This window comes from Cibotium barometz, chromosome 10 (assembly GCF_041138505.1).
Source record: "Cibotium barometz isolate CiBa-2024 chromosome 10, ASM4113850v1, whole genome shotgun sequence".
NCBI lineage: Eukaryota > Viridiplantae > Streptophyta > Polypodiopsida > Cyatheales > Cibotiaceae > Cibotium > Cibotium barometz.
In genome coordinates, this window is record NC_141055.1 from 61,492,364 (window position 1) to 61,500,141 (window position 7,778).

General features: G+C 43.0%; 1 pseudogene across 1 annotated transcript; it reads left to right on the plus strand.

Moving 5' to 3' along the window:
• Positions 1 to 231: 231 nt before the first annotated feature.
• LOC147635136 (protein JINGUBANG-like) lies at positions 232 to 2,130 on the plus strand (annotated as a pseudogene). Its single transcript, XR_015266746.1, has one exon. The product of XR_015266746.1 is annotated as a protein JINGUBANG-like (transcript).
• The last annotated feature ends 5,648 nt before the right edge of the window (positions 2,131 to 7,778 follow it).

The following is a 7,778-nucleotide window of genomic DNA, read 5'->3' on the forward strand; positions in this document are numbered from 1 at the left end:
TGAAAGTTCGTCGAAAAGAATAGAAAATGAACTGGATGCCTAAAAGTTGAAAGTTCGTCGAAAAGAATAGAAAATGAACTGGACGATTTCGTAGTACACAACAAGATGGTCCAACGGCTACACTGAATAGGCACACACTTTTCGTGAGGTGAAAAAATAGGAGCAAATATGAGCCGTGACCGTAAATCGCGGCTGCTTTCCAACAGGCCGCCTTCAAGGACAAGCCTTCTTGCTACCCGCACCTGGTCTTCTCTTGCCTTTATCACCTCTTCTAAAGCCTAACCTTCTGAGTAAAGCCTCTTCATTTCATAAGCTTATACACAGTCTCTCTCTCTCTCTCTCTCTCTCTCGGCTAGCTACTGAAGGCCTTCTTAATTCTCTGAAGCTCCTCCTTAAACCCAATTCAACATGCTCATGGACAGCTTCCCAGATACCTCCCCCAGCCATTCCCCTCTCCGTAGATCTTGGCTGGGCGTTGTCGACAACGATTTCATATGTCACTGTGTCGCCACGGTCTCGGGCCACGATGCTGGAATCTCATCGGTGGTTTCGGCCGGCGAACATTTATATACTGCGTGTCTAAGCAACGAAATTCGCATGTGGGAGCAGCCAGACCTTGCCCCATGCGACCGATTCAGCGCAAGCGGCAACGACATGTGCTCCGTTAAGGCTATTCTGGTCGCTGGAGATCGGGTCTATGGAGCTCATGAAGATCACAAAATTCGCGTGTGGAGACGCGGTGGGAAATCGGCAGATGCAAAGTACCCCGCCCACAAGTTAGTGGCTACATTACCAAGCAAGAAGGATTGTATCTTGAAGAGCCTGTCGCAGAAGAACTATGTCCAGGTGCGGCGGCATCACAAGAAACTGTGGATCGAGCACACAGATACAATTTCGGCACTGGCCATAGGAAGAATGCAGGCGGTGCTGTACTCGGCATCATGGGACAAGACCGTAAAGGTGTGGAGGTTGTCAGATTTGAAATGTGTGGAGTCGATTTGTGCTCACGAGGATGCCGTCAATGCCCTCGCAGTCTGTGACGAGGGTGGCTTTCTTTACACGGGCTCGGCCGACGGGAAGGTGAAGGTGTGGGGGAAAGGGCGGCCGGACGCGAAGAAGCATGCGCTGTTGGCGACATTGCAAGGTGCGCACAAGAAGGCCGCTGCATTGGCGTTAAGTGGAGCTGACGGCGAGCTGCTGTTTTCGGGGGGCTCCGACGGAGCCGTGGCCGTGTGGGGAGAAGAAAGGGGGAGGCGTATATAAGCGTGCTACTCTACAAGCTTGCAGAATGCCATGCGCTTCCCATTCTATGTCTGTGCACAACGAAGCAGGAGGGGGGCCTCTTGCTGAGCGGTTCCGCGGACAAGACGGTTAGGGTGTGGCGAATTAGTTCTCGTGACAGCCACCTTTCTTGCGCGGGCGTGCTGCAAGGTCACCTTGGCCCTGTCAAGTCCATCTGTGTAGCACCCAACAATGAGCAGCTGATAGCGGGCGGAGGTTGTCTTGTTTACACCGGCAGCGCGGATAAGAGCATCAAGGCATGGTGGGTCTCTAGACACCACGCTTCCCCACGTAGCGAGAATGCCACTTCAACTGTTTAGGTATCAAGAAAGCATCAATCACTTATTGTTTTAGGAAAGAAGGGGAGAGAAGGGAAGCAGGCGGTGGCGATGGTTGGCGCAACTTGGCGGAATGTACACGCGCACACTTTCTTCATGAGGACTAGAAGGGAAGGGAAGGTGGTGATGGTTCGTGCCACTTGGCGGAATTCCCTTTAATGTTGCAGAGCTCATCCACACGCACACTTTCTTGATGAAGTGTGTGTGTGTGTGCGCGCGCGCGTTTTTTAGTATGGTGATTTTTTGTAGCTTGTTCCATGGCAACACTGCACAATATTAACAAGCTGCATGTCCTTAATACCCACCAAATGATACCATAACTTAAAAGTGAAAGAAGAATCACCTCATGGTTCATGACCATTATCACTATAATCACCAAGTGAGGCCTATGTAATATTGAGCAATTATGTACACCAAGTTGGTAAACTTGAGCTTGGAATGTAAGGATTGCGGTACCTCCTTGAGAGAAGAATATTGCCCCTTTTTAGTCTTCTAATTAATACTAGGAATAGATAATGCATGAAGTTCGTCTTCCTCTTCAGCAAAATAACTAACCCATGCCTTCTTTTTTTTTTAATATAAAAGTTTGGTTGGAATTAGATATAACAACACACACCCTACATGCCATCGCTTGCAGAGGGGGGCTTGAACCCATGACCTTGGTGGTTAGTGGAGTGGTTAAGGTGGTTCTCGAGAGTCCTAACCCATGTCTTCTTGAATACGTCCACCACTAATTATTTCAAATCAACAACCAAGTCTTGATCTAACTTGGTCAGAACTCGGGCTACAGATGTTGGATTACCAATACTCATGCGTAAGAAATACAAAACTTGAGTAGCTTTCAATCACCCACCACCAGATGTAGCTGTATTTGTAGAAGCAGATAAGATTTAGAAAAACCGGCTAGAATTTTATTGGGCCTTTAGGATTAAGGGCTAAAAGCTCGATAATTTAGTTATAATACTGACATTTAATCCTAAAATCATTGGTTTAAATAAAGGGTTCACATTTGGGGCTACCCTTATTTTGATTGGTTGGGAGAAAGATTTTTTCTAGCCTTGCGTTATAGACCTAATTATAACATGTGCATTGTTGACTATTAAAACAATTTTTTCTAGTCATAATTTTTTGACCTCTATTCTAGTCAAACATTCTACAAGTAATGAGAATAGGTTTGAGTCAATTAACCATTACAAGAGTGTATCAACCATATTCACCATTATTAATAAAATGCAAGTGCAGGCTCTTGTTTCTAAAAACAAGATTATTCCATCAAGTACTACTATAAGTGTGTTAAAGAAAATCCTTTTGCCCAAAGTATGGGTGTAGCTAACATCTCTAGAATAGTGTGCGTGCACCATTTTCCAATTGTGAATGGGCATGAGATCAAGGCATCAAAATTTGCACTCCTTTTATGCATTAAGTCTTTGATAATGGCCAAGTTTACTAAATGTAGGCACACCCATTTTCCAATTCTGAATGAGCATGCGATTAAGGCGTCAAAACTTGCACTCCTTTTGTGCATTAAGTCTTCGATAATGGTGGCCAAGTTTACTTAATGTAGGCACACGCATACATAAGTCCATTAGAGGGTCAAGCAATCAACTAAGTCATTGCCCTTCAAAATTTATAGTTTTTCAAAATATCAATCGTATTTTTGCTTTTTAATGTACTTTTGACATGCATTTAGAATTTCCACCCTTATTTGATGGCCAAAATGCCCAAAAGCGGGCGTGACAACTGTCAAAAAGCAACTATGAATGGAGTACACCTTCTAGCATTTTGACTCTTGGTGTGAGGATCAAATAATCAAGGGATATATTTTGTAACAATTTGACTTTTGATGTGGTATACACCATCTTGCTATGTAATAAGAGCAACCCTTCCTCTCCTTTACAACCCTTGACATTCATTCCATTTTATAGCAAGACTTAGCCTTCTACTGGAGGTGAATGACATGGATTGTGTTTCCATATCTTTGCAAGAAGATTTGCATTTGCTCTCTCTATAGTATCATTGAGCACAACCCTTTCCTTCATAAGTAAATTTCAAGCATGTCAACAACGATCCCTTAGGTTGTGAATCCCTAGAGGGCAATCTCCTTCACATTGTTTCTTTTCATGCAAATTTGAAAGCCTCTCTAAAATTTTCTTGTTATTTTGAAGAGGTGCAATTGAGAGAGAGAGAGAGAGAGAGAGAGAGAGAGAGAGAGAGAGTGGGAGGGCACTACCATGTCACCCAACAAAAACAATTTTACCATACTCTTAGCATGGTGGGAGTTAATTGTCATTATCTTTTACCACTTGATGAAATTATTAACACATAGACCTTACTTTCACCAAGCTTAGATTACACAAAGAGGTTCTAAATGGTTCTTAGATGAAGTACAAGTTCCTTAGATAATTATATTGCACAAGAAAGTGTACTATTAAAATATGATAAAAAGCCAAAAACTAGGCCCTCTATTTTCAAAGGGCATTGCGTTGAGTATGGGAGGGGCATCTATGCTTGCACCAAGATACATTACATTGCTCATGTCATAGTGATCATCAAGACAACAAAGAAAAAATGGTCGCACATTTTTAAGCTACTACCGAAGCCATTAGCAATTTGCCACCACAAGTGAATATGAAATGTAAAGAGTAGCAAAATAGAAAGTTTTTTTCCACATTCAACTCTTATTGAGATGCAAACGAGAGAGATTTTGAAAAGGCTACCTAGTTGGAAAGAAAAGATGCAAGTTGGTTCACAATCGAAAGGTTGTGGGGGTCAAGTCCCCCCTAGACTCTTTGGGAGAGACACCTATGCTCCTTGGGGTGTTCTAGTGGTTGTGGCTCTTGCCCTTTCCCAAGGAATACTCCTCCATAGCAACTCTACCCACCCCCCACCACAAGGCTACTGTCATGGGTGGTAGGCTCTTGTCCAAGTTTCATAGGTGTGTAGATCCACGTGACTCTTGCCCGAATGGATCTAGTGCCTAACTGGCCAATCCTTGGAAAGGGTGATACCATGTAGGTGTGTTTATAATGGCCATGGTAGTAAGAAAAGAGAAGAGGGAAAAGAAAAGCTTATTTTACAACAAAGGAGTGGAGAGGAGAGAAAGTTCAGGGTTTTCAGTGCAGCAATGAAAAGCTTAAAAGAGGGTTAGAGTTTGAGAATAGGCTTCTTGAACCTAGAGTAGACTAAAGAGGGATAGAGTTTCTGCAGCAATGGAGAGCTTAGAAAAGGAAGAAAGAGGGAGAGGGAGCTTGAGACTGAGGGAGCTTGACAAGGAGGGAGAGCTTGAGAGTTATGGAGTTTCTACAGCAATGGAGAGCGTAGAAGAGGAAAAAAGAGGTTCAAATTGAGCTTTCCAAACCTAGAGTATGTTGGGGGGAAGTTTGAGAGGGAAAACACACTTTTGGGAAAAAAATAAAAATTTTCAATTTTTAGGGTTTTTAATCTGCGCGATTCTAGGTGGGGGGACCTCTAAGTTTGGGCCCAGGAGGTAGGGAGACAAGAGTAGTAATTAGGCCCCATTAGCAAGCCAAAGCCTAGGCCCCCTAGGGTCAAAGAAGTCAAAAATGTGCACCCAGCCCTCTTCCTATTGGTTCACTCCTAATCAAAAGTTAATCCAAGAGGCCCTCTTTGGGTCCAAAAAAATCATAATGAGGTAGTTCTAAGGGCTACATGGACGGGTGTTTTAGAGCCCAAGAGGGGAGCTTGAGGCGAGCGATAGTAGGGAACGAGGTTTCTAGAGTGGAATCCTTGCAGGACAAGTTTTACAGTTGGCGGGAGTGTGGAAGGCAGGAGATTGGGACTAGCAATGTTGCTTTGTTCCAAAAATCCAAACTAGTCAGAGTGCCCTATTCCAGTCCTGTTTTCTCCATGCTGGACTCAGAGAACTAGGGTACAAAGTTTTTTTTGGAGTATGTCCATATGTTGTACTTGAAACATACCAAAACTCATAGGATTTTGACACCAGGAGGTATGTGTTTGTAGGCGTGAAGTAGGCGACAAAGCATTACTTGCATTACTTAGATTAGTGTAGATGAAATCCATATACAAAGGAGGTGAAATGAGAGAGGGGCTGATACAAGGGGTAGGCTACGTTGTCTAACTCTTCATTAAAGCATATTGCTTTTATTTATACCTCAGCCTATTATCCAGGGGTTCCAACCATTTCTTCAAGATCAAGAATTAAGAACAAGATACAATTGGATCGTGTGCCTCATGGGCTAGGTGGGGGTCCCACTACTACCGGAGGCTGGGATGACCATGTGAGCTCTAGGTCGAGAGAGAGAGAGAGAGAGAGAGAGAGAGAGAGAGAGAGAGAGAGAGAGAGGGGTTATGTGAGCCTTTGTGTGTGTGTTTGTGTGTGTTGTACCAGGTTTTCTATGGGATAGTCCTATTGTGCTTGGGAGTCTAGGCGAATATGCGTGTCTTTTTCTAATTGTGATGGCATGTAGGAGGAGAGCATAATTGTTTTGGCTTTTTGATAGTCAAGAAAGAGAGATGGTTACGTGAGCCTTTTTGTGTGTGTAAGAGAGAGAGAGAGAGAGAGAGAGAGAGAGAGAGAGAGAGAGAGATGGAGATCCACCCATGTACCCACCTTCCTTTATTAATAGGAGGTGGGTGCCCATCACGTTTCCAAACAAAAACCATTGAGAGAAGCTTTACAAAATCTAAAAAAGGGGACATTGTTTAATTTTAATTGGTTTAAAGCCTAAAATCATATGTGGGTGCACTATTCCCTTTGCTTGCTCTTGAACCTCTTTTTTTTTCAAGAGTGTGGTTCCTTCCTCCATAACCATTATAAACACACCTACATGGCTCTTGGTTTAAAGCCTAAAATCATATGTGGGTGCACTATTCCCTTTGCTTGCTCTTGAACCTCTTTTTTTTCAAAATTTCCATTGAGTCTGTTTCTCACAAAACAGGATCACTCTAGACTCTCCGTTGAGACCAGCGGGTCAACAACGAGATCCAGTAATAGGGGGAGCTACAAGGCTTTAAGCATACTAAGAAGGAAGGACTGGTTGCCATAGTGCAACATGTGTATACCCTTGGAGACCTATACATTCAAGGCCAACGAACAAGGTTTTCTTCAAATTGTCAGTGTAACATAAACACAGCTTTAACAACATGCTAATATTGGATTTTTTGTTTCAAATTTTCTTATGATTCTCCATTTTCTTATGTCTCTCTGCAGATATTTTCCCCTCTAATTATGTTGAGGAAAAACCACTCCAAAGCCTCACTGGAGTTTTCTATGCTATGCATGCATCCATTGGAGAGGCAATGTTTGTATCTCAAAGCCCAAGTGATCTTGTATAGAACAATATCTTTTTCTTTTCTCACTCATATTTTGTAGATAAAAAACCAGGTTTATTTGGCAAGCTAGAAGAGATCCCTAACCACCCTCTTAACAATCCCGAATGGCCCAAACCTGATGCTTGGACCATCTTATGCTTAAAGTTTAAGATGGTAAGTGATATCAAGACATCACTCAAGTTTTAAAGGCATCTAGGTCAGTAGGGCTAAATTGGTTTTGTCCTTCACATGTTTTTGTTCACATGTTTTTGTGCACATGTTCAATTCCATGCCAATGCACCAAACAAAAACAATGTATATTTAAGGAGGTACGGTGTCTGACCTCATTCAAGGATTACTAGGAGAGGGTTGGGAGGTTAATGAGGGGTCACATCAAGGTGATGTGTACAAGTGCAATGTAGTAGATTCTACAGTGTCTTTCAGGTTCTTGAAGGCACGCTCTATTTTGTACATACGTCTGCACTACCAAAGATGGATGCAAAAGCACGGGACATGAATCCCACTTCAAGCCTCAGAAGAAGAAATTATGCCTATTGAGGTAGCTGTGATGATGCAAAATGGATGGATTGAGCGAGTGGCAGCAAGCAAGTATTGGACCCTAGCAGACCTGCGTCAACACTTTAGCATCATGGGCTTTGACAATGTGGAAGAGTCAAGTTTCAAGTTGATGAGACGAAAGGTATATCTGATTCCACTACATGTCTAGAATTAACCCTTACACTTTCTGGTTATTGTGCCACTTTCTATATTTTTACAGATTGGGAAGCGTAAGGAGGGGACAACCACGGTCTCAGAATCATGGCAAATGGGGGACCTTGAATTTTCTGCAGCAAGGTGCATAGCCCT